The sequence below is a fragment of the Schistocerca gregaria genome, chromosome 6, assembly GCF_023897955.1.
Source record: "Schistocerca gregaria isolate iqSchGreg1 chromosome 6, iqSchGreg1.2, whole genome shotgun sequence".
Lineage (NCBI taxonomy): Eukaryota > Metazoa > Arthropoda > Insecta > Orthoptera > Acrididae > Schistocerca > Schistocerca gregaria.
In genome coordinates, this window is record NC_064925.1 from 87813625 (window position 1) to 87839562 (window position 25938).

At 42.9% G+C, this 25938-nt stretch overlaps 1 protein-coding gene and 1 pseudogene across 1 annotated transcript in view; both read left to right on the forward strand.

Annotated features, from left to right (window-relative positions):
- LOC126277955 (uncharacterized) overlaps nt 1–25938 on the forward strand; it is a 1123821-nt gene that overhangs the window by 967803 nt on the left and 130080 nt on the right. The window lies entirely within an intron of this gene.
- On the forward strand, nt 14058–14175 carry LOC126279201 (5S ribosomal RNA; annotated as a pseudogene).

Sequence of the window (25938 nt, forward strand, 5' to 3'; positions counted from 1 at the left end):
TGTATTCCTGAGTTTCCTGGAACACTTTTGTACTTCCTCCTTTCATCAGTAAAATGAAGTATTTCTTCTGTTACCCATGGTTTCGTCATAGCTACCTTCTTTCACCTATGTTTTTCTTTCCAACTTCTGTAATGGTTTGTTTTAGATATGTCCCTTTCTCTTCAACTGTACTGCCTACTGAGCTATTCCTTATTGCTGTATCTATAGCCTTAGAGAACGTAAAGCGTATCTCGTCATTCCTTAGTACTTCTGTATCCCACTTCACTGTGTGTTTATTCTTCATCACTACTATATTGTGTGATCTGACTCTATGTCTGCTCCTGGGTAAACCTTACAATTCAGTATTTGATTTCGGAACCGCTGTCTGACGATGATGTAATCTAACTGAAATCTTACGCATCACTCGGCCTTTTCCAACTATACTACCTCTTCTTGTGATTCTTGAACAAAGTATTCGCTATTACTAGCTGAAACTTGTTACAAAACCCAATTAAGTCTTTCTCCTTTCTCATTCCTTGTCCCAAACATATATTCTCCTGTAACCTTTTCTTCTACTCCTTCCCCTACAACTGTGTTCCAGTCTCCCATGACTATTAGGTTTTCGACTCCTTTTACGTACTGTATTCCCCTCTGAATATCCTCATATACTTTCTCTCTTCATCTTCAGCTTGCATATATACCGGAACTATCGTTGTCGGTTTGCTGTCGATTCTGATAAGAACAACCCTACCACTGAACTGTTCACAGTAACACACTCTCTGCCCTACGTTCCTATTCATAACGAATCCTACACCCGTTATAGCATTTTCTGCTGCTCTTGATATTACCCTATACTCATCTGACTAGAAATCCTTGTCTTCTTTCCACTTCACTTCACTGGCCCCTACTATGTCTACATTGAGCCTTGGCATTTCCCTTTTTACAGATTAAAGCTGTACTCCATTTCGTTTACAGGTTAAAGAAAGGGTGGTACGGTGTTGTTTGCTGGGAGGTACCTAATCTGAAGAGTTTATTCCCGTCGCTCGTAATGTCCGTGGATGGGTAGTGTGTGTTCATAAATGGAGTCTACACCTTCGAATTTCACCAAGGTGATCGCCTGCCTCCAAGGGGAAAAGAAGACTTCCTTTAGGAAGTTCCGAGACTGATTTTATTATTGAGGTATAAGCAACGTGAGCGCAGTAATTACGATGTCAGCGTGATGAAAGAACTGTAAAGAACAGCCTGTTGTGAGGAGTCAATATCTGTAGTGGACGTGAGGCTGTTGTGTGTCAAAGTCTTGTGTGTACAAAGTTAGACCGCGCATCTTTATCCCGAACAAAAAGAACCATGCGTGGAGGCTAGCCGCGGCTTGATGGATCTGCAAAACGGGGACAATCATTTTCCGGAAACAGTCATTATGGGTAACGAGGGCGTAACCAGGGAGAACATACCACAAAACGAAAAAGTGCCGCAATTCAAGTTATATGTCAACGCTTTGACGGCATAACCGACATCATTCAAGTCAGTGTAAAGTGCGAGTTGAACAACATCGCTAATGAAAACTTCCCTACCTGTTTGACATGGTTGTATGGACGTTCTTCGCGTTGTCCCCAAGTGGGACTGGAGTGGTGTGTGGGAGAGGGGGCGGGGGAGGGGCGGAGTTGGGGAAGACTGTGTACGGGGTGCGACAATGAATGAATGAGTGTATTGCATTGGTGGCCGGGAGACCCCTCTGGGGGCGGTTCGGCCGCCGCTCCACAAGTTCTTTAACGCAACTACGGCGACTTGCGAGTGAATGAGGATGGGACTATGATGAAAGACACACAACACCCAGTCATATCGAGGCAGAGAAAATCGCCTACCCCGCCAGGAATCGAACCCGGGACCCCGTGCGCGGGAAGCGAGAACGCTACCGCAAGACCACGAGCGGTGCGACAATAAAGTAATGAGACTGATGTGAAAAAAAAGTTGCTTACCGTTTTAGTAAAGTTTTGTGTCTTCTCTTTCAAAGTAGTTCCCTTCTGATTGCACACACTTTTTCCAGCGCTTCTGTATTGGTGGTAACATTTCTGTAACTCATCTTCTGTAATATCCTCCAAGACCCTCGTCACAGCTTTTTGGGATCTCGTGTTGTTTGAAAATGGTGTCCCTTATTCGTCGTTTTGACTCTTGACAATATAAAAAAGTCGCACGGAGCGATATCTGATGAATAAGGTGGCTGTGGTAGAACTGAAATTTGTTTTGAAGTTAAAAATTGCTGTACTGATAGAGCCAGCATTATCGTGATGCAGAATACAATTATCAGCAATGTTGGCACGGACACTAAGAACTCTTTTACGAAGTCTTTCTAAAATTTCTTTGTAGTAATATTGGTCAACTGTATGTCCAGGAGGCACTCACTTTTTATTTACAATTCCCTTTGAATCAAAGAAGCACTCAGGCATGCATTTCACTTTTAACTTTGACATGCGAGCTTGTTTCGGTCTGGAAGATCCCTTTGAGCACCATTGCGAACTTCGGAGTTTTGTCTCTGGATCGTTCTGGAAAAACCAACTTTCATCACCAGTGATAACACGGCTCAACAATTCTGGATTGATTTCCGTTTGCTCTAAGAGATCGGCTGCCACATATTTCCGTGTTTCTCGCTGTTGTGGTGTGATATTTTTGGGGACCATTTTTGCACAGATCTTTCTCATACCAAGATCTTCAGTTATTATTAGATGAGCCGTTTCTCGATTGATGTTCAGTTCTTCTACAATCATTTTCGCGGATAATCTTCGATCAGATCGTTCGAGTTCACGCAGCCTGGCCAAGTTGCCATCCGTCCGTGAGGTTGATGGTCGTTCACTGCGGTCTTCGTCTTCAACATTCGTTCTGCCTTCACTAAACATTTTATGCCAACGTAAAACTTGAGCTCTCGACATAACCTCCTCTCCAAGAGGCTTATCGTAAGTTGTCGTCACGTTTTCATACAATTGAACGCAAAAAGAAATTGCATACCGTTGCGCATTTCCGTGATGAGGGACACAAACACGTGTTAACTTATTACAGCACAACTCATGACTGAGCAGTTGCATCGATGTGCCGCTTGGACTGGAAGCAGCTTATAGACCAAGGTTAAAGATATTGTGCCTAAGCAAGCTTGCAGGGTTGCCACATCTTGCAAAGAACCTCGTGGACCATCTTAAGCAGTACGGGCGGATGGAGGGCAAAACTGCGAAAATATTCGCATCTTTTTTAAATTAAATTTTTTATTAGACTGATTCTTTAAACACAACATCGCGAAGTTTCATAATCGAATCCTGGCTACAAATATTTTATTAAAAAAATCGTTTGGTCGTCTGCACATGCTGCTATCCACACCTTCTCTACGCTAGAAAGAAATGGCCGGAGATGGAGATCGAGGAAGGAAACTGAAGACGCAAGTACACACCGACCAACATTCCAGAGACCAAAGACGGAGAAGGGTACAGGAATAGGATAGAGAGTGATGCAGGAAAGCACACAGGACAGAAGGATACCGGACGTCGCAGAAGAACTGAGAAACGGGCTGCCTGTGGTCATGCAGATACAGTAAAAGAAGAAGAGGAACTGTCTGTGTCTCTAGTGCACTGCCAAGAAAGCTTTTGCATATACACCCAATCGACGTGGTTACCCCTGCCAGGGGGTTCTCAGGATACCAGGTGTGAAGAGGGCGAACAGAGTGACGTCTAAACAGCTGCAGCCCAGCGTGAGACCACTCGTCAAACGCTGCCTCCGCTTTTTGAGCTGATGCCGGTCGGATGGAACCCGATGCCGGAACCCGCTAATGGAGTGCTGAAAATTGGGTCGCCACGTGCCGAGAAGGGGTTGGGAGGAGACTCGAGCTACGGGCTGTGGCCGGCTGTGATTAAGTGGCTCTTAACCCGCGCCTCGGCCCGGGGCAGCGCGGTGTTGACTCAGGGGAGCAGAGCGCAGCGTATTGACAAACGGTGTCCGCAGCCGGCAGGACGCGCCAATGACTGAATCCAGAAGCCCCGACTGAGAAAACAGCGCTGCCGATGGAGGGCTGACAGCGGTTCGGTACGAAAATACTGTCCTCAGTGCCCATCGCCTCCCCACGGAAAGCGCGATTACTATCTGTGACATGCAACACATAACATCATAAAGAAACTGGCGGGCACAAACCAGGGTGTTGTAGCCTCCACTCTACCCACTGCAGCTTTGAAACTGGATACCCCGTAGCTGGATGCTGTGCCCCAATAAGAGAAAGGAGTGCTCATACAAGGAAGAGTAGACGTCCTTCTGAATGAATCAATGAGAATTATTACGGTTACACACCATCAGCACTACTCTACCTCGTGAACTGCGGCACCAAGAAGCGACCAGTCGACAGTAGGGGGAGCTGCATTACTCCCAAGATCTTCGGTCTTAAATGACCCTCCTCGAGTCTTCTTCATAGTGGGAGGGTCAGTCAAAAAGTAATGCCTCCTATTTTTTTTTCTACGTTTAATTGTCAGGAAATTTAATTGCAATTACATAGGTTGAAAACCACAACATTGAGGATCATTTTGTCATTTTTCAATGTAATCTCCGCCCATCTCTACAGTTTTGGTCCATCTTTGAACAAGGGCATGTATCCCAGCACGGTAAAAATCACAGCTCTGCTTCCTAAGCCATTGACGCACGGATGTTTTGACGGCCTCCTCATCTTCAAAATGAATCCCACGATGAGCTTCTTTTAGTAGCCCGAACAGATGGAAGTCTGATGGTGCCAGGTCAGGGCTGTGTGGGGGATGAGGCAAAACTTCCCATCCAATTTTGACAATCTTGTCAGAGGTGTGACGACTGGTGTGTGGTCTTGCATTGTCATGCAAAAGAAGAACATCTGCCATTGATTTTGTTGGGCGAACTCGCTGAAGACGTGCTTTAAGTTTTTTGAGGGTTGTGACGTATCGAACAGAATTTATTGTGCATCCCTGCTCCAAAAAATCAACCAGAATCACACCCTCTGTATCCCAGAAAACTGTTGCCATAACTTTCCCTGCCGATCGCACAGTTTTGAATTTTTTCTTCCTCGGCGAGCTTGTGTGACGCCACTCCATTGACTGCCTCTTTGATTCGGGTTCAAAAAAATGCACCCATGTTTCGTCCCCAGTCACAATTTTTTTCAGAAACTCATCTCCCTCCAAACGGAAGCGCTGCAAGTGTTGGGAGGCTATTGTTTTCCTTGCCTCTTTATTCTGATCGGTTAACATTCTTGGAACCCACCGTGCACAAACTTTTGAGTACCCCAATTGTTTAATAATCGTGATCACACTGCCTTTACTAAGAGAAATAATGCGACACACTTCATCTGCAGTCACCCGACGGTCACCACGAATGATGTCATCAACTTGCTGAATGTTGTGTGGAGTCACTGCACTCACCGGCCTGCCGCTCCGCTTTTCGTCAGTCAACGGTGTTTGCTCTTCAGCTTCCTTACAACGACGAACCCATCGTCTAACAGTGCTGACATCCACTGTCACAACACCATACACCTTCTTCAGTCTTTCATGAATGCGTATGGGCGTTTCACCTTCTGCATTCAAGAATTCAATCACACAACGCTGTTTCAAACGAACATCGATGTCGGCCATCTTACAAACTTCTGCTGTGCTGCCACCTGTTGACACAGAAAGTTACTACTGCAGTGGATTGCAGAAGAAGGTTTGAGGAATGGCGCCAAATTCAAATTTTTCACTTAACTTAATTTTTTTAAGTAGAAAAAAATGGGAGGCATTACTTTTTGACCGACCCTCGTACTCATTCCACTGTGGCATAATGGGAGAAACAATAAGAGGTTTGACATCAAGGAAGAGTGGTGCAGGAAATGGAACGCAACAGCAATAAAACATCAAGGTATTCACGATCAGTCTGCTAGCCTATTTGGATTAGAAGTGAAAGTGAGTGAACAAGGCTGAACAGAATAGGAATCGGTCACGCCAGGTGACAATGCATAAGTTGGGATACGGAAACTTTCGAGCTAGCGATTGTGGGGTTCAAGAGCATATCACTCAGCATATTGTCAGAGACTGCCCTCTGAGAAAGTGTCGAGGACGTTCCAGTGGCTTTACTAATGCTGCTACCTTGCTATCCACTGACTTCATTCTCTAGATATGAACTATGATAAAATCTACCTACTTTAGTTAACAGTCCTAATTTTATAGTATAAATTTCGCCCTTGTTAGCATTATCAAATTATTAATTTTCAGAATTTAAACATATTAGCTTTGTTTGTAAATCTTTAAATGTACAACTGCAAACTACGTACTTCTTAACATTCGCTATTGTCATCATACGTTTAGTAAATAAACGCATAAATTATCGTTAACTCTTTATCGTACTATCCCTGCTTGAGATATGAAATTCTTCAAATTCTGTTGTGGTGATGCATTTGCTCTGGCTGGTAAGTCATTTATGCAGTTACGGATTTTATTACTTACGCTCTGCAAGCTAATTAAAAGGTAGTCGATTTTCGTAATATTCAGATTGTTCTTCCTCTTTCATTATGATCTACGCTATAGGAATGTCCCGTCTTCCTGGTATCCAGCCATCTTTTTATTGGTCCTCCTACGTATTTTGTACTTGGAAGTTTAAAATTTAAGGCTTGATTTTATAGTCTTGAACCTGGTACTCATAGCAGATGTTCTAACTAACTTTGCAGAGTAGTCTTGATCTTCTCATTAATGACATATATCTCAAGCTCTGCTTCTATGTCGTCTTTCTAAGTCCATCTATTCTGATACAGGCCTTAACTCCTCTTGGAAATTTCATTTATGCTGGTTATATTCTACTTTCTTGCTTTATAGTAACTGTCCAGGTTTAACTTCCAGATAGCAATGTCGGGGTGCCCACAACCTTATAAAACTTCATTTTGGTGTCTTTTCTCACTTTATTTCTCAATTTTGTATTGACTGTCCCGCACATTATGTTTGAAATTCCTGACGTTTGTTGTCAGTGTCGAGTTCACCCTGGTAGCTTATAATATTCCAAAGGTAATGTGAGTGACTAACTTGTTCAATGATTTTGTTTCCTATTGTGATCTTACTTTTCAGCCGTCTTGTCCGTTTGAAAGCCATCATTTTTGTTTTTGGAATGGATATTTTCATATTACATTGCTTAGAAATTTAGTTCAGTCTATAGATGGATCTTTGTGTAGAAGTCTCGCTATCCTGTCTAATGGCAAGGTCGTCTGCGAAAAGCATCGTATTAAAAAAAATATGTTATGTGATAATCTCAAGCCAGGATGAATTTCTTGTTCCATGTTTCAATCAAATCGTCAGCTTATATACTAAACGCTTGGATGATAAGCTGTACCCTTGTCGAACTCCTTGGTTTACCGGTATATAATCTGAAACAGCAAGGTTAGTCTTTATTCTTATTTTTGTACCATTATGTAGGCTTTCTGTCAGCTTTATTATTTGCTGACGATTACGTTCCTGTGTAATATGTTTCATAAGAAAGGTTCAAGAGTGGGATTAGAATTCATGGTGGAAGCATATCAATGATACGATTCGTTGCTGACATTGGTACCCTGACTGAAAATGAAGACGAATTACATGGTAAGCTGAATGGACTGAACAATGTAATGAGCACAGAATAAGGAATGACAGTGAATCGAAGAAAGACGAAAGGAATGAAAAGCAGAAATGAGAACAGCGAGAAACAGCGCCTACGTTTCAATACTTCTCTGGGAGCTCCAGGACTCAAGCACGACAACGAATAGTCCCCGTTAATCCATATCCTGAAGAACCAGAGTAACAATGATGTGCAATTTTCAGTAAAGAATATAATTCCGATGTCTCCGTTAGTTGTAGCTGTTACATACAGTTATTCTGCGTACAGAATATTGAATAGCACATCTTCTTTGGTTAAATCTGGTTGAAAGGTGCTTGTAAATCATCAATTTGGAACTAAGTTTCTAGATTTTTTAGAACTAGAATGTATGACTCATGCACAAAAACATGACAGAAACGTAAATATCAGCACGTGCCAAACAGCTGCAGTGATGTTAGCGAACTTAAATCGAAACTTCGTTCGATTCAGACCAATATTTAAAAACTTACTTAAATTAGTTTACCACATTTTTTAATATTTATTCAGGGTCGAGGTTCATTCATATAACTACGGTTTAAAAAGAAAAAAATCAGTATCATATAGCGAAGCTTTTTTGTCATCAGCGCCACCCAATTCTCAGTTTAACGGCGGAAGAACTTAACTGCGCCTGCAAGACGCAACCCGCCCAACCCGTACGTAATTCAAGTAGCCTGAACCAAGCGGCGTATGGCGACCGCTGCTACCCTGCCAGAGCAGCAAGGAATGCAAGCCACAGTCTTTTAGAAAATACATTGTGCCTCTGTTAATTAAATAATTAATAGCAATAGGGACATTGGTTTCAGCCAGGGTAAATTATAGAGTTGGGGTCTTTCTTTAATAAAGTCGCACAGGCGTAGCTACAGTGCACTTCATAATGATGCATCAATATCCCACCGTAGACAGGCTATTTAAAAGATAGATTCAGTATGTTTATAGTTTATTACTGCCGAACGCTGTATCTGGTATTTATGTATCTATGGCCGCATTGTAGTACTGCGCAGGTCCAGAATGTTGCAGCGAGCGCTTTAGCTGCAGTCTGTAGGGTCGCTCATAAGGTGTCGGGAAGATGTACGGTCAAAATATCAGATGAAGAAATAGAGTTTTGGAACAGCACGCCCGAAATCTAGTATATAACACAAGTGAGGTCTTGTTGTATTTACAACTCAAAAAAGACTCGTTGAGTTGCCTTGTGGCAGCTGCAGAGGGAACTTGCCACCGTATTTCGTGTAAACTGCGGGCATGCGCTTTCGTCGTACGCAACACCCTGTACTTACAAGGACATAGAGGAATTGCGTAAAAAGTTTCAAAAACACACCGAAAGTCTGCAGCTTTACTACTGACCGGATCTCTCTGGTACCTTAGCCAGGTGGAAGAGACATAATTGACATACCGCCATTATCTCAGTGGTAACACCGGTTCTCGTCAGATCACCGAAGTTAAGGGCTGTCGAGCTCGGCTAGCATTTGGATGGGTGACCATCCGGTCTGCCGAGCGTTCTTTGGCAAGCGGGGTGCACTTAGCCCTTGTGAAGCAGACTGCGGAGCTACTTGATTGAGAAGTAGCGACTCCAATCTCGTAAACCAACAACGGCCGGGAGAGCGGTGTGCTGGCCACGTGCCCACTGATATCCGCATCCATTAACGCCTATCAGGTGAGGATGATACGGCGGTCGGTCAGATCGTTGGGCCTTCCGAGGCCTCTACGGCAGGAGTTGTCCTTTTCTAGCATAAAACAAAAGTTGGTGCCGTAATATGAGAACATACAGATACAAGTTCAACAAGTGCTTTTTAAGCCTCTTGTCGATTTGCAAGTAAGTGAAATATTGAATAACAAGTTTGGTTAATTTAAAGGAAAATGTGTAATAAGAGTATAATAGTACTGGTTTTTAACAACGCACAAATATAAACAGACAAATACTGGTGTAACGAAGGTGTTTGAACAGCCACTGCAAAAGAGATTTATAGCGTAAATTTTGCACAGTAGTTTGACAAGGTTAGTTGGACTGACACCAGAAATTTAAGTAGTAAAAATATTAGATGCCTAAGCTGAAATAACTGTATATACGAAATACATAAAGTTAACGATTGTTAATATAGCTTCCAGTGGGCCACAGCTGCGTTATTACCACAAAGATACCTTAGGAGTTTGTAAATAATTAAAAAGCTCTTTTTATTCCAGCGTACACTGAAAAGCGAATAACATTTCAGTGCCCTCTATAGTGCCGAACTGTGTAGGGCCTGAGGTACGGAATGCAGCGCTGCGACGTTGCAACGCATATCAGAATCGGCCATCGTTGGCGTCCGTAGATTTCCGACACTGCTGCTTGAGACTTCCTTCAATACAACGTCTATTCAGAAGATGTAGAGCCTGAGGTACGGAATGCAGCGCTGCGACGTTGCAACGCATATCAGAATCGGCCATCGTTGGCGTCCGTAGATTTCCGACACTGCTGCTTGAGACTTCCTTCAATACAACGTCTATTCAGAAGATGTAGAGCCCTTGCCACTTTGAAAGTCTGCAAATATTATTCAACTGGCAAGCTGGGGCCAGGGCGCGGAAGTTCGAACTTAAGTACCACCCTGGAGCTTCGGAGAGGGGATGCTTGCATCTCGCTGGTAGCGGCATAACCGTTCGTGACAGCGCGCTCATGCCGCGGTGGCGGCTGTAGGATAAGCGGCTTCGTAACTGGCGGCGCGCTTATTTCAATGCACGTCGGTACATCAGTGACTTTGTTAGCATTTCTGCTGAAGGAAATAAGGCGATGGTATCCGTGTGGGAATAGTGAAAGGAAGTAAGAACTTCACTTGGAAAAAATAAAAATTAACGTTTATGTACTAAGGGAAATGAAGTTAATCGGGTGAGGAAGTCCGTGGACTTTGTTTCTGATAAAGACACTGGTGTATATGACGTGCTTGCGAGATGTTGTGGGTGATATTTCAAGGCGTCTGTAAGAAATATATCTGTCTGCAGCTGTAAAAATCTTACAATTTGTGCAGAAACTTGCTTCATCTCTGAACCGCAGATTTTCCATAATAATAACTGGCAGGATGGTGTAATGGTGCGCTGAAGAGAGCTGATGCACACTAGTTGAAGTCGAAGCTGGAACAAGCTAAAATGAAGAAGACAGTAAGTAATGAGAAGACACGACTGGCTAAAATTTGTAAATCACTACTTTCGTGCTTTACTGAGCGCCAGGAAGGAAGAAAAAGAAACCAGAAGTAAGGACGAAACGCCTGATGACCAGTATACGATAAACGACAGCATAATCTGCAAGCAACTTAAGACGGCTGCTCAGATTATCTCGTAAATCATTTATGCAGATAAAGAATTGCAGAGGACCTTTAACACCACCTTGGGGTTACAACTTCTGTACAACTTCTGTTGTTCTCGATGACGTTCCGTCAGTTACAACCAACTGTGACCTCTCTGACAGGAAAACACGAATCCACTCACATAACTGACGATATTCCATAAGCGCGCAGTTTCACTATAAGCCGTTTGTGTGGTGCAGTGTCAAAAGACTTCTAGAAATCCAGAAACACGAATCAATCTGTAATCCCTTGTCAGTAACACTCTTCATGCGAGTAAAGAGCTAGTTGCGTTTCACAAGAACGATGTTTTCTAAATCCTTGTTGACTGTGTGTCAATAGACCGTTTACTTCGAGGTAATTCACAATGTTCGAACACAATATATGTTGTAAAATCCTGCTACATATCGACGTTAACGATATGGTCCTGTAATGTAGTGGCCGGCCGAAGTGGCCGAGCGGTTCTAGGCGCTACAGTCTGGAACCGCGCAACCGCTACGGTCGCAGGTTCGAATCCTGCCTCGGGCATGGATGTTTGTGATGTCCTTAGGTTCGTTAGGTTTAAGTAGTTCTACGTTCTAGGGGACTGATGACCTCAGAAGTTAAGTCCCATAGCGCTTAGAGCCATTTGAACCATTTTTTTGTAATTTAGTGGATTACTCCTACTACCTTTGTTGAATATTGGTGTGACCTGTGCAACTTTCCAGTTTTGGGTACGGATCTTTCGTCGAGCGAACGGTTGTATACGATTGTTAAGTATGGAGCTAATGCAGCAGCATACTCCGAAAGGAACGTAATTGCTATACAGTCTGGACCAGAAGACTTGCTTTTGTTAAGTGATTTGAGTTGCTTCACTACTCCGAGGATATTTACTTCTACGTTACTAATGTTGGCAACTGTTCTCTTGTGCCCGTAACGCTACCTGAAGGCATCCAGTCTTACAGCGGGCAGTGGGGATAATATTTTGGCTTAGCAGTGTAAATAGCGAATGGTAGCAGTAAAGTTGTTGCGTCATTTGATGTCAGTAACAACATACTCTAAAATGCTCGCATTTAAAGACAATAATTTCATCTTACTTGCTCACTATCCATACTCTCTCCCTTACACTTGGATGGCCAGAAGGAGATTCGACCTCCCCTCTTCTGTAACGCGAGTCCGTTGTGTTGTAACTACGTCACCTCGCTAGGTAGTATTACTTATTGTGCTTACTAGACTTGCGAACACCCGAAGTAGTAACTGTGGAACACTGGTGACCCCGACACTAGTCGGAGCTATGTTGTGGCGGAGCACCGAAGCGGAAATACCGCGAGCTCTGCATAGGCCGGTGTAGAATGGGACCGTGGCGGTTGGCAAGTGGCTTACACGGAGCCAGCAGTGTGACGTCACTGGCTGAGCGCCCTGGCCCGCCTTCATTAACATTCAGCCCGGAGACGGCGGACGGCTCCCGTGCCGGTACGCCCTCAGGTCACGTGACAATATTTACAGCCCGGCGGCGCATTCCTCGGAGCGCTCACACCAGGGCGTGTAATGGCGCCAGCGGATGGGATAATTCCGTGTAATTCCTCTCCCCTGCTACTGATACACATTTATCTTACGTAATTTAATATTCAATACTTAATTTACACATAATCAAATTCATTTAACGGAACCGTACATTAAAGACTTTTTTTGGTCCCTCACTGACGGATGGTTGAGATGGATATCGCGGCGTGGTCCGGTAGAAATTAATCGTCCTCCATCGTGCGTGATTGCGCGCAACGGGCACTCCCTATGTAATTCTCGGCAGTTAATTACGGCTCTCAAATTACAAAGTAGGGCTTCCTGGGATAATAACGGGGCTTTGCTGCTCCTTTTCCTCTGACTGTGGGTGAAAGTAACGTTTCTGTCTGGACATGATTTGGGGTCGGTTACCGTCTGTCTCGGGGCAGATGTTTTAACGGATCATGCGACGCCTTAATCGGTTTCCTTGGTTTTACTGAAAGAATGGACGCTTGTCTCAGTTTTCCTGGAAAGACTGGATGACTTCGCGGCTTCAGGGCTCGAGCTGACTAAACTCTTTCTGCGCGTGCAACCGATTGAACGTTGCGACCACTCTTAAAGGTTCTCTACGTCGGTATAATAGTGTGCAAGCTTAGGCAAATTTATGTAAAAATATTTATAAACACTCGGACCCAAATCTAATACATCAGGCGACGGAAGACGGTTGGGAACGCCAGGAGTTGTTTATGTGAAGGAATTTAAATGTAACAGGTTCTGGCGTTGTAGTAAATATTCTGTCATTTCGTATTAGGCACAGGGAATTTGTTTCAGATCATCTATGTGTATCATCACCTCGATGGAGGCCACTTACAGCAGCAGCCGAAGCGGTGTATTATATTATTATATTTCACAGTGCGAGAGAAATTTTCAGTACTAGTAGTGTGTGTGTGTGTGTGTGTGTGTGTGTGTGTGTGTGTGTGTGTGTGTCTGTGTCTGTGTGTGTGTGTGTGTGTGTGTGTGTGTGTGTGTGTGTGTGTGCGTGTTTCACACTGTCTGGAAAGGATGATGCCAGATGATGCCACGAATTCCTCTCATCCATCTCAGACCAGCACTTGCAACCTTCATTTTCAATTATTTGTTGGATGTATTTCAATCTCTGTCTTCCTCTACAAAAAATTCAAATGGTCCTGAGCACTATGGGACTTAACCGCTCGGCCACACAGGCCGACTCTTCCTCTACCGTTCACCCTCTTCTGCTCCCTTTAGTACCACGGAAGTCATTCCCTGTTGTCTCAACAGATATCCTATCATCCTTTCTCTTCTCCTTGTGAGAGTTTTCCACTCATCCCCTTCCTTGCCGATTCTGCGCAGAACCTCCACTTTTATTATCTTATCAGTCGACCTAATTTTCAACATTCATCTGTAGCACCACATCTCAAATGCCCCGATTCTCTTCTGCTCCGGTTTTCCCCCAGTCCATATTTCACTACCATAAAATGCAGTGCTCCAAACGTACACCCTCAGAAATATCTTCCTCAAATTAAGGCCTATGTTTGATGCTAGCAGACTTCTTTTGATCAATAAGGCCCTTTTTACCAGTGTATTGCTAGTCTGCTTTCGATGTCCTCCTTGCTCCGTCCGTAGCTGGTTATTTTGGTGCGTACGTAGTAGAGGGGCAACGGCCTTGCCGCAGTGGATACACCAGTTCCCATGAGATCACCGAAGTTAAGCGCTGTCGGGCGTGGTCGGCAATTGGATGGGTGACCATCCGGGCCGCCATGAGCTGTTGCCATTTTTCGGGATGCACTCAGCCTCGTGATGCCAATTGAGGAGCTACTCGACCGAATAGTAGCGGCTTCGGTCAAGAATACCATTATAACGACCGGGAGAGCGGTGTGCTGACCCCACCCCCTCCTCCTATCCGCATCCTCCTCTGAGGATGACACGGCGGTCGGATGGTCCAGGTAGGTCACTCGTGGCCTAAATACAGAGTGCTTTCGCAGTAGAATTCCTTAACTTCATATAATTCGTGACTACGAATCCTGGTAAGTTACTTACTGCTCTCATTTCTGCTACTTCTCATTGCCTTTGTCTTTCTTCGATTTAGTCTCATTCCATATTCTGTACTCATTAGATTGTTCATTCCATTCAGCAGTTCGTGTAATTCTTCTTCACTTTCACTGCGGGTAGCAATGTCATCAGCGAGTCACATCATTGCTATCCTTTCACTTTCAATTTTAGTCCCATTCCTGAACCTTTCTTTTATTTCCATCAATGCTCCTTATATGTACAGATTGAACAGTAGGGGTTAAAGATTACAAAAGCATTATCAGTCAAATATTCGGAATTTTTGAAACTATTCATCCAAATGGCTAATTTTCTTCATGTTCCTCTCTCTCTCTCTCTCTCTCTCTCTCTCTCTCTCTCTCTCTCTCTCTCTCTCTCTCTCTCGATACACAGCGATATACGTCTCTGAACTCCAACATGGTATCACAGTGACTTTATGCTCCCACGTATTCCATTTCAGATGAAATGGTTAGTGGAAAATTAGTTGCTTCCATTCAAAGCAGGGATGAAACCCATTAATCTTGTCTCAGCTTCTATCGCATTTTTATTTTTTTGAGCACATGGACCTAAACATTTTGTTTAAGTCCCAGCCTAAGATGAGATGAGAAAGGTACCTTCGACTGTTTTAATTTGTAAAAGAAATTCGCTTTTCCACTATATGCTGATTTCGTTGAGCGGTTATTATCAACTACTTTAAAAATAAAATCTATATAAGTTGGGCTGGTTAAGTTCTGCCAACATCTCGATGAGTGGTCTGTCACTTTTTGTCCAAAGTCTTGTTTGCATTTCGATATTATTCCCATAACCGTTAGATGTTTACGGAGATGGAATTTCTGAACTACTTGTCGATGACCACGAGCTGAAGTCTACAGGTAGTGCATTACTGAAGGCTGAAATAACGAAATATTCATTTTAAAGCTATTAACAGGCTAAGGTGGTAAAATGGTTTTAACCTACAAAAAATTTCTGAACGTCGTTTCTGTTGACGCTGCGTAGCAACACTAGCACTTCCGGAAAGCCACATTACCTGATATTGCGATAATTAAAGTAGCAGATCTAATAGCGAATGAGGAGGTACTGTAAATTGGAGAAAAAGAAATTTGTGGCACAATTTCACTAAAACACGGGATAGTTAGATAGGACGCATTCTGAGGTATCGAACACAGTTTCCTAACGGAAGAAAGTTTGGGACGTAAAATCTTTAGAAAGAGACAAGGGCGTGAATACAGTAAGTAGGTGCAAATGCGTGTAGGTTGCAGTAGTTATGCAGAGATTATGAGGCTTGCACAGTACAGATGAATTTGGAGAGCTGCTTTACCATGTCTTCGGACTGGAGACCACAACATTAACAAATCTGTTCTTAGCTAGAAGTTCAGGTTTTTCAGTGTTCTTGACATTTAGATGTAACGTGGGAAGCTAGACTTCGGATAATTCCACAAATTTAGGTGTACTATTCCGCTACGCTATTCGAGGAGCCAGTGGTTCAGGGTTTTGTATGTTTTATGTGTTAAGCCATGAGGACGCCGAATTTGGAAATACATTTTCATTAAACTTATCACGTTCTGAGACGGCAGTTCTTCTTCTTCACTTCAAGGAGTAAGCTTGCAGCCTGTTGCGTCTTGACAAAAGCCACTCATTTCCTAGGCCTGCCTATATCTCTCTTTCTTACATGTATACTGCTTCTTCCATTCTGTTATCTCGTTTCTTATTCTTTCATTCATGCAGAATATACTTAATTCTTTCCTTATTTCACGATTCTTCATTTGATCTCTCAGGGTACAGCCTTTTGCTTTCCTTAAAACTTTCATTTGAGCTGACTTAAATCCTTCTTTGATGTTTCTTAGTTGCTGTTCAGGTCTCACTTCCATATGTGATCACAGGTGTTGCCATCACTTATCAGTTTTGTCTTCGTATCTTTCTTGGTTTTATTGGCTGATGATCCATGTATTGTGCTACATGTCATGTGAAACTTATTTTACTTGTTGAAGATGTCATTAATGTATTCATACCTTACATCACATTCTAATACCTGCAATTCAGTTGATTTTCCATTAAGCTGCTGGACAATTCATCCAAAGTCTTATAAACTGTTCTCCATTTCGTCGTCTTCACAATTATATTTTCAGTGTGAATAAAATAGAGTTGAAAAACTGGAAAAATAAAAAAAAAAGAATGTGATTGATGTTCGTACACGTTTCGGTGTGCCTTTTCTTTGATTTTGACAGTTGTTACGGGTTTTGGTCAACTATGTTAACTAAACATATCGCGATTATCTAAGGCTACTCTGTGAGATGACCGGGTAAATACGTACTAAAATGTGGGGACCTAAAAATCTATCGTCCCACTGACGAAGGGCACCTGCTATAGCGGTTCTCGCCCGTATAAATGAAGCAGTCAAAAATTTGCAATTTAAGTGATATGGATTATCACATTCAGTACTAAAAATTTAATCGGATGTGACCATGAGTGGACGCCAGTCTATTTTTTTACTTTTTTCCTACTCACTACGTTACCTCACGACAATGGTCATCAATGTCATATTAAGCCATGGTGAGTCATGATAAATGCAGCTTTCAACTTCTTTACATTGCACATCAGCGATGTATATCTCTGACCAATTTAAAGACTGTTCATGTAAGTAATTATTAATCCCGAAATTGTGGAAACGTGTCAGTAGATTATTATTTTTTTATTAAAAGAAAATGAACTTACTGGATATTTTCCTTAAAAAGCCGTAACATTTGTTTCATTTCCTGACGTTTTCAAGCAATGGAGTCTGATTAGGAAGTCCAAAAGATATATAGAAAATTTTAAATCATCAGCAAAGAGTACACCATTAAAATGTGTGTTTCTAGGAATTAACTTTGTTCCTGGGTTAACTTCTTGTATCCATTGTCCAAGAATATCGCCAATATGTATATTAAATAAGTTGGGTGAGAGACTGCACCCTTTTCGAACTCCTCTGTTCATTGCTATTGGTCCTGTTCTCTCTTTGCTTGTATTAATTCAAATTTCGTTATTTAAATCACTTGTATTCAATGTTTCGGATGACCTCGTCTTTTCATTATGTTTCACAGCATATACCTATTGACACTGTCAAAGGCTTCCTCATAATCTACAAATGCAACGTCAGTTTCCAAATTTTGTTCTTGTCTCTTTTCAATTATGTAACTGCTGTACGGTTATGATACTGTCACTACATGATCATCCTTTTCTAAAACCGTTTTCTTCCTCCGATACGAGTTATTCAGCTGTATTTATCGAATTATTTGTGCCTATAATTTATAGCCAGTATTCGACAGACATATTCCTCTGTAGTTTTCACCAGCATTCCTAACTCATTTTTTTTATACAATGATACTACTTCCGCCACTCTTCAAGTATAAGGTATCATCTTCAATTTCCAACATTCACTTGATGAGTGCAATAGTCTCAGTTCTAACATTAAATCTCTACCTCTGATAGATTCTACATTAATCAGGTCCTGCTATTTTTCTTTGTTTCATTTGCTGTACTGCCTCTTGTATCTCCTTCAGTATAGTGTTGTCTCCTCCCTATATTTCACCATCTTGTTCTTGGTGCTGGACTATTTTCGTTACTTCAATTTTATATTTTGTTTTCTACCCATAATCCGCGATAGTGTTTTGTCGAAGCGCCTTCGGCTATTACGTTTAATCCTGCAGAGTCTTTCTCCTGCTAACTTCTTTCAGGAGATTACAAGCCACCATTTTTAGTGTTTCATATCATTCTATCCCAAGATGGCAGTTCGTCGAAACTTTCTGATACTAAGGGGTGCTGCGTGACGCAGTGTTACCTGCTGCAGGTTCTCAATCTAAAGTTATACTGCGTAAATATTTTGTGCCGCTTGCTGCTCAACCATCTGGATCATCTAGGGTGACCAAAATCCCAGGAGAAAATTGATTTAAGACCCGCGGCAGGTACCAAGAGAAACCTACTGTGCCTTCTCTAAGCAACAGCACGTCCACAGTACGTTCCACTTTTCCTGTCGGGAGCGAAGCCGCCGCCTTGTCCACCCCTACACGACGTGTGCGTGTATTCCCCTCCGTGGGTGGCCCTCTTTCCTCTCTTCCTCGTTTCCCGAGTCCTTCCCCTCTCATAAAGGGCCGGGGAGGGGAGGAGGAGGGGGTGTCATGGACCCAGTTACACTCCATTAAGGGCGGTCGACTGATCGTAAAAAATAATATCGCCGCGAGCGTTTGTTTTTAAAGCTGAAAGTGATACCTGGTGTCGCGTCCCGGCCACGAGTGCCGCAGAGCACCAAAGCTAAGGTTTCGACTGCATTAGCCGTATCGGGTGTTGCCTTCTCCCAGACTAGGGGGCGCAGCCAGCAGACGAACTGTTGACCTTCCTCATGACAGTGACAGGACTCGTTATCTTCTCGAGGAGCTTCAGTATTTCCGGATCGAAGGGAAATCCCTTCATCTGTCCTTGATCTCGTATTGACTACAACCATTAGTGACTGTCCGTGTTTGATAACATTCAGAGAGTTAAATTTTCTGATCACATTGACTGATAGAGTGAAATCAAGTATGATATCACTTTTTAACATTTCGTAACTTTCCGAGACAATGTTATAGTGTCTTGGACTTCGGTAGAAAATTTCCCGTTTCAGCCGAGAGATCTGACAAGCTACAGATTCTAAGCAACTCCTTATTAACAGTACGTCAAAGTACGGATGTAATTTTGAGCTTGTTTAAAAATGAAATGTGAGCTAGTATCTGAGACAGGATTCTTGGATCAATCTTTCTGTAGGTACATTTCTGGAGTGAATCAAATAACATACCGACATAGATCGATAGTTAAACACCGTTCCAGGTGAACATTATCTCTAATAAAAAATAGTAATTTACCTACACGTCTCCATAACTTTGGCATTAAAATACGCACTTTCGTAATAATTACCGACATGAACAGTCTTTAAATTGGTCAAAGGCATACACCGCTGATGCGCAACGTAAAGAAGTTGAAAGCTCCATTTATCATGGCTGACCATGACTTACCATGACACGGATGACAATTCTCAAATTGTTCAAATGGCTCTAATTACTATGGGACTTAACATCTTCTAAGCACTGTGGGACTTAACATCTGAGGTCATCAGTCCCCTAGACATAGAACTACTTAAACCCAACTAACCTAAAGACGTCACATACATCAATGCCCGAGGAAGGATTCGAACCTGCGATCGTAGCAGCAGCGCGGTTCCGTACTGAAGCGCCTAGAACCGCTCGGCCATCGTGGCCGGCGTTACCATTCTCATAAGTTCGTAACTTTTTGACTAGGAAAAAAGGAAAAAAAAAGATTGGCGCCCTCTTATGGTACCAACCGAGTAAATTTTTAATACTGAATGTGGTGCTCCATACCACTTAAACTGCAAATTACTAACTGCTGGAATCATACCAAGCGAGAACCGCTATAGCAAATGCCCATCGTCAGTGGGACGATAGATTTTAGGTCTCTAGATTTTAGTGATTTGTTTCATTAGCACAGCCGAATAAAACTCACTACTACTGTGAAAGTTAAAAGAATAGTTTTTTTTCCCCTAAGACGATGGCACGTCGTACAGTTTATGAGACTTTGTATGCTATGTCCAGAAGATATACTGACTACACCGAAATAAATCAACTTGTAGCTTTCATTACGATGTGGCGACGGAGACTCAACTGATAAGAAAAGTAGTAAAATAAATACAATGAGGAGCCAAAGAAACTGGTACATCTGCCTACTATCGTGTAGGGGCTCCGCGAACACGCGGAAGTGCAGCACACGACGTGGCATGGACTCGACTGATGTCTGAAGTAGTGCTGGAGGGAACTGACACCATGAATCCTGCAGGGGGGTCAATAAATCCGTAAGAGTTCGAGGCGGTGGAGATCTCTTCTGAACAGCACGTTGCAAGGCACCCCAGATATGCTCAAAACGTTCATGTGTGGGGAGTTTGGTGGCCAGCAGAAGTGACTGAACTCAGAAGAGTGTTCTTGGAGCCGCTCTGTAGCAATTATGGGGTAGGGTATTGCACTCTCCTGCCGGAATTGTCCAAGTCCGTAGGAAAACACAGTGGACATGAATGGAGGCAGGTGATCAGATAGGATGCCTACGCACGTGTCACCGGTCAGACTCATATCTAGATGTAGCAGCAGTCCTATATCACTCCAACTCCAACTGTACACGCCCCACACCATTACAGAGGCTCCACCAGTTTGAACAATACCCTGCTGACATGCAGTGGTCATAGATTCATTCAGTTGTCTCCATACCCGTACACTTCCATCCGTTCGATACAACTTGAAACGAAACTCGTCCGACCAGGCAACACGTTTCCAGTCGTCAACAGTCCAATGTCTGTGTTGACGGGCCCAGGCGAGGCGTAAAGCTTTGTGTTGTGCAGTCATCAAGGGTAGACGAGAGGGCCTTCGGCTCCGAAAGCCCATAGCGATGACGTTTCGCGGAATGGTACTCACGCTGACACTTTTTGATGGCCTAGGATTGAAATCTGCAGCAATTTGCAGAAGGGTTGCACTTCCGTGACTTTGAACGATTCTCTTCAGTCGTCGTTGGTCCCTTGCTTGCAGGATTTTTTACGGCCACAGTGATGTAGGAGATTTGATGTTTAACCGGATTCCTCATATTCACGGTACACTCGTGAAATGCTCGTGCTGGAATATCCCCACTTCACCACTACCTCGGAGATGATGTGTCTGATCTTTCGTGCGCCGACTATAACACCACGTTCAACCTCACTAAAATCTTGATGACCTGGCACTGCAGCAGCAGTAACCGATCTAACAACTGCGCCAGACACTTGTCTTATATAGGCATTGCTGACCGCATCGTCATGTTTACGTATGTCTGTATCTGAACACGCGTGCCTATGCAAGATTTTTCTGGCTCTTCAGTGAATCTTTTTTTTTTTTGTACGTTATATTTTATTATTAGTAACATTCGTATAGCTTACATGGTCATATTAGATTCTTACAGAAGGATTTTACATACAATTACTGATTATACGCCGGCCGGGGTGGCCGAGCGGTTCTAGGCGCTACAGTCTTGAACTGCGCGACCGCTACGGTCGCAGGTTTGGAATCTGCCTCGGGCATGGTTGTGTGAGATGTCCTTAGATTAGTTAGGTTTAAGTAGTTCTAAGTTCTAGGGGACTGATGACCTCAGAAGTTAAGTCCCATAGTGATCAGAGCCATTTGAACCACTTGAACTGATTATACATAATATACAGGTATGCTTATAGGTTCAAATGGCTCTGAGCACTATGGGACTTACCATCAGTCCCCTAGTACTTAGAACTACTTAAACTTAACTAACCTAAGGACATCACACACATCCATGCCCGAGGCAGGATTCAAACCTGTAATCGTAGCGGTCTAGCGGTTCCAGACTGAAGCGCCTAGAGCCGCTCGGCCACACCGTCCAGCTATATGCTTATAAAGCATCCATAAAACAAACAATTTTATCGCTTAAAATCGAGGTCTCTTAACAAGCCCACAGGTCTTGGTGTCACCGAATGCAGTTCATTTAGTACACCAAAAAATTTCTGTAGTTAACACCCTTCGGTCAGTTGCTCCAGAGTTTGCACAGCAACTCTACAGTCGCACGTCGGGGCATCTTTGATCCTTCATTCATAAAAACCTTCGTCACACCTTCCATGCCCCGTACGGTATCCAGTAAGAGCTGTCCATTGTTTTATGTGAAGAAAAATCCATTCCCTCCTTTAGAAGGATCAGTAGTAAGGCGATAATTTGCTGCCGCTAACTTCAGCCAAACTTCTCTCCATTCTTGACACACATTATATTCAAGAGGCACATCTTGCGTTGGCCAGGATGCTCTTCTGGGCTGAAGTCTCCTGACATATTTTCTGTAGGTGATTGTACAGAAGTGATTTTTAATGAGTAGTGTTTTAATGAGTAGTTCACCGCTGGAACGCTCTAACAGCTGCTGCATCTCGTCTGATTGACACTTCAGTCGGCCATAAACGTGGTGAGCTGAAGTGCCTCAAATTTTCTAATTGGTCTGTTAAGTTCAATAACAGCTTTGCGTGCGTGTGCACTGTTTTTCCATACTGGAGCGCGCTATTCTGCTTAGAACAGAAAAACGCAGATGGAGCAGTACCATGATTGCCCTCGTTTGCACGCCATCCCGAGCCAACTAGTTTTCTAATGATATCAGTTCTGGTATTCACTTTTTCCTTTTTTTTTCTAAGTGGTTTATAAAAGTGTGGGCCCTGTCTAATATGACAAACAAGCGTTGCTGACATGGGTTATGTTCCAGACGAACATTTTCGAAGAGTACTTTTAGTTTGTGATTCGCCTCACGGCTATTTACATCGCAAGCGTTTACCTCAGTTTTAGACGTATTTGGCACCAATTTCCAGCTACTGAATCATTCATAATGTGCAAATATGCAGTCAAAGATTCTTCATACTCTTCCTGGTTTCCTGCATGATAAGCTAGTGTTTCGTCGTCAGGAAAAGCGATCTTCTTAGCATTAGTATTGAGTTGTAAAGAATAAACAGACTTAGTGGTAGCACAGAATTCTGTGGTAGCCTGTCATTCAGCCTTCGCCATCTACTACATTTTTTCTCCAAGGAGTACGTGGAATAGCCTGTTGCTAACGGAGCTATCTATTAGATTAACCAGTATTTTGCGTGGTATGATTTCTGTAACTTTAAATAACAGGCCATGGCGCGATACGGTATCAAATGCGGCAGCAAGATCAACAAATTCTACTGTAGCCTTTCGTTTACGCCCATAACCTTCTGACGTAAAAGATGTTAATGCCGGTAACAGGCCACGGAAACTGCGATTCTTTCGGAAACTGGCTCGTTGGAGTGCAGTTACTCTGTCAGTTAGTGGTTGGATCCGATATAGCATCATTCATCATAGTAGGTTATAAGTCTGAGATATGATGGTTCATTGTCATCCTTGTTGGGTTTTATGTCACTTACTTCTTTTGCAGCCCTACATTTTGCTGGCGGTTTTCCAGTACCCAGAATCTTGTGATGTACTGTAACCTACTGCCTAATTCTCGTATCAGTATTTTTCAGCAACTATGAATACATTTCTCAGAAACCAGCCGCTTTGTTGATAGCCACACTTTCCAAATCTCCCGCCAAATCCTCAAATTTGAAATCACGCGAGAGCGCTTGATGGGAAACCCGCGGAGAGCATGTAAGTGGCAACGGTGTCCTGAAGAGTATAGTGCGATTCTTCTCATTTCATCGGGAACATGCACAACTGAAATCACTAAATACAGCTGAGCGGATGAAGAGAAAGGTAAAAAAAACGAATGGAAAATATTTGTTTTCCTTCGCGAAAAATAAAAACGTTGTAGAAAACTCGTTGAAGGAGGAGGTAGTGAGTAACTCCTTTCTATGGAAACAAACGGCTTTGTCAGCATTTAGATCTGTTTGATGCAGTATTTCATGTCCTCCCATTATGTGCTAATCATCTCTTCATTGTGGAACGATTTGTCTACTCCTTTTTACATCAGATAAGATGTAAAGTGCAATCCAAAATGAATGCGGTGTAGGAATACAAAAGACTATAGCTATTTAATGAGTAGCGGTAAATCAAAAGAATTTCTGAGATTGTATAAAAAAACGAGTTGCTGTCGTAGTGAATCGAAAGTCGCCGCTTGCGCGACGACAAAGAAGTGAGAATTCCATGACATTAGTGAAAATGGTGTATCGTGTAAGGACAGCATTATGTGAGGTAGAATTAAGTAATTGTCGCCTTTTCATTTCACTTGTTGCTGTAGTCCTCAATCAGAAAAGTGGTATGATGCAGCTCTCCATGCTACTCTCCTATGCAAGCCTCTTCATCTCTCAGTAACTGCTGCAACTTACATGCTTCTCAATCTGGTTACTCTATTCATCCCTTGGTCTCCCTTTATAGTTTTTACCCCCCCCCCCCCCCCCAGACACACACACACACACACACACTTCTCTGCATCAAGGGGTCTCAGAATGTGTCCCATCAACCGATCCTTCCTTCTAAACAGGTTGTGCCACAAATTTCTTTTCTCCCAAGCTCTTTTCACTACCTCGTCAATAGCTATGTGATCTACACATCTAATCTTCAGCATTCTTCTGTAGTATCATATTTCCATGCTTCTCTTCTCGTCTAAACTATCTATCGTTTATGTTTCACTTTCACACATGGCTAAACTCCAAACACCTTCAGAAAAGATGTCCTAACACTTTACAATGTTAACAAATTCCTCCTCATCAGAAACGTTATTTTTGTCATTGCAGGTCTACGTTTTATATACTTTCTACTTCGGTCATCATCAGTTTTTTTGCTGCTCAAATAGCAAAACTCATCTACTACCTTAAGTGTCTCGTTTCCTAATACAATTTCCGCAGCATGACCTGATTTAATTCCACTACATTCCGTTACCTTTGTTTTGCTTTTGTTGAGCTCATCTCATATCCTCCTTTTAAGACACGTCCATTGCGTTCAGTTGCTCTTTCAAGTTCTTTTACCGCCTCTAACATGATAAAAACGTCATTGGAAAACCTTGAAGTTTTTATTTCTTCTCCCTGAACTTTTATTCCTTCTCCAAAATTTTCTTTGGTTCCCTTTACTGCCTCCTTCTCAGTCACTGGTTGCTTTCCACGCCCCTTAACTCTTATAACTGGCGTCTCGTTTCCGTAAAAGTTGTAAATAGCCTTTCGCTCCCTATATATTATCCCTGCTACCTTAATAATTTCAGAAGAGAGGACATTTAGTCAACGATACATCTTTCAGCAAGATGGAGTACACCCAGATTAGGGTATGGAGTTTCAGATGTTTTCAAGTCATCTTTAAAACCGTAGGCTCGCTCGTGTTGGGTATGACGATAGCGACTTCTGCTCTTGGCTACTACATCATGGAACGTGAGAACCGTGGATTTACTTTTACGAGGTTTTGTGAAAGACGTTGTGTATGTACTCCTTCGACGAAAACTATCCCAGATATACACTGAAGAAACAACGAAACTGGTACAACTGGCTAATATCGTGTAGTGTCCCCTTGGAGCACGCAGAAGTGCCATGGACTCGACTAATGTCTGAAGCAGTGCTGAAGGGAATTGACACCATGAATGCTGCAGGGATGTCCATAAATCCGTAAGAGTAACAGGGGGTGGAGATCTCCTCTGGAATTTACTCAAGTCCGTCAGAATGCACAATGGACATGGGTGGATGTAGGTAATCAGACAGGATGCTTAAGTACGTGCCACCTGTCAGTCATATCTAGACGGATCAGGGGTCCCATATCACTCCAACTGCACGTGTCCCACACCCTTCCAGGGTTTCCACCAGCTTGAACAGCCCCCTGCTGACATGCAGAGTCCATGGATTCATGCGGTTGTCTCCATACCCGTACACGCCCATCCGTTCGATACAATTTAAAACGAATCTCGTCCTACCAGGCAATCATCAACAGTGCTAAGCCCGTGTTGATTGACACAGGCG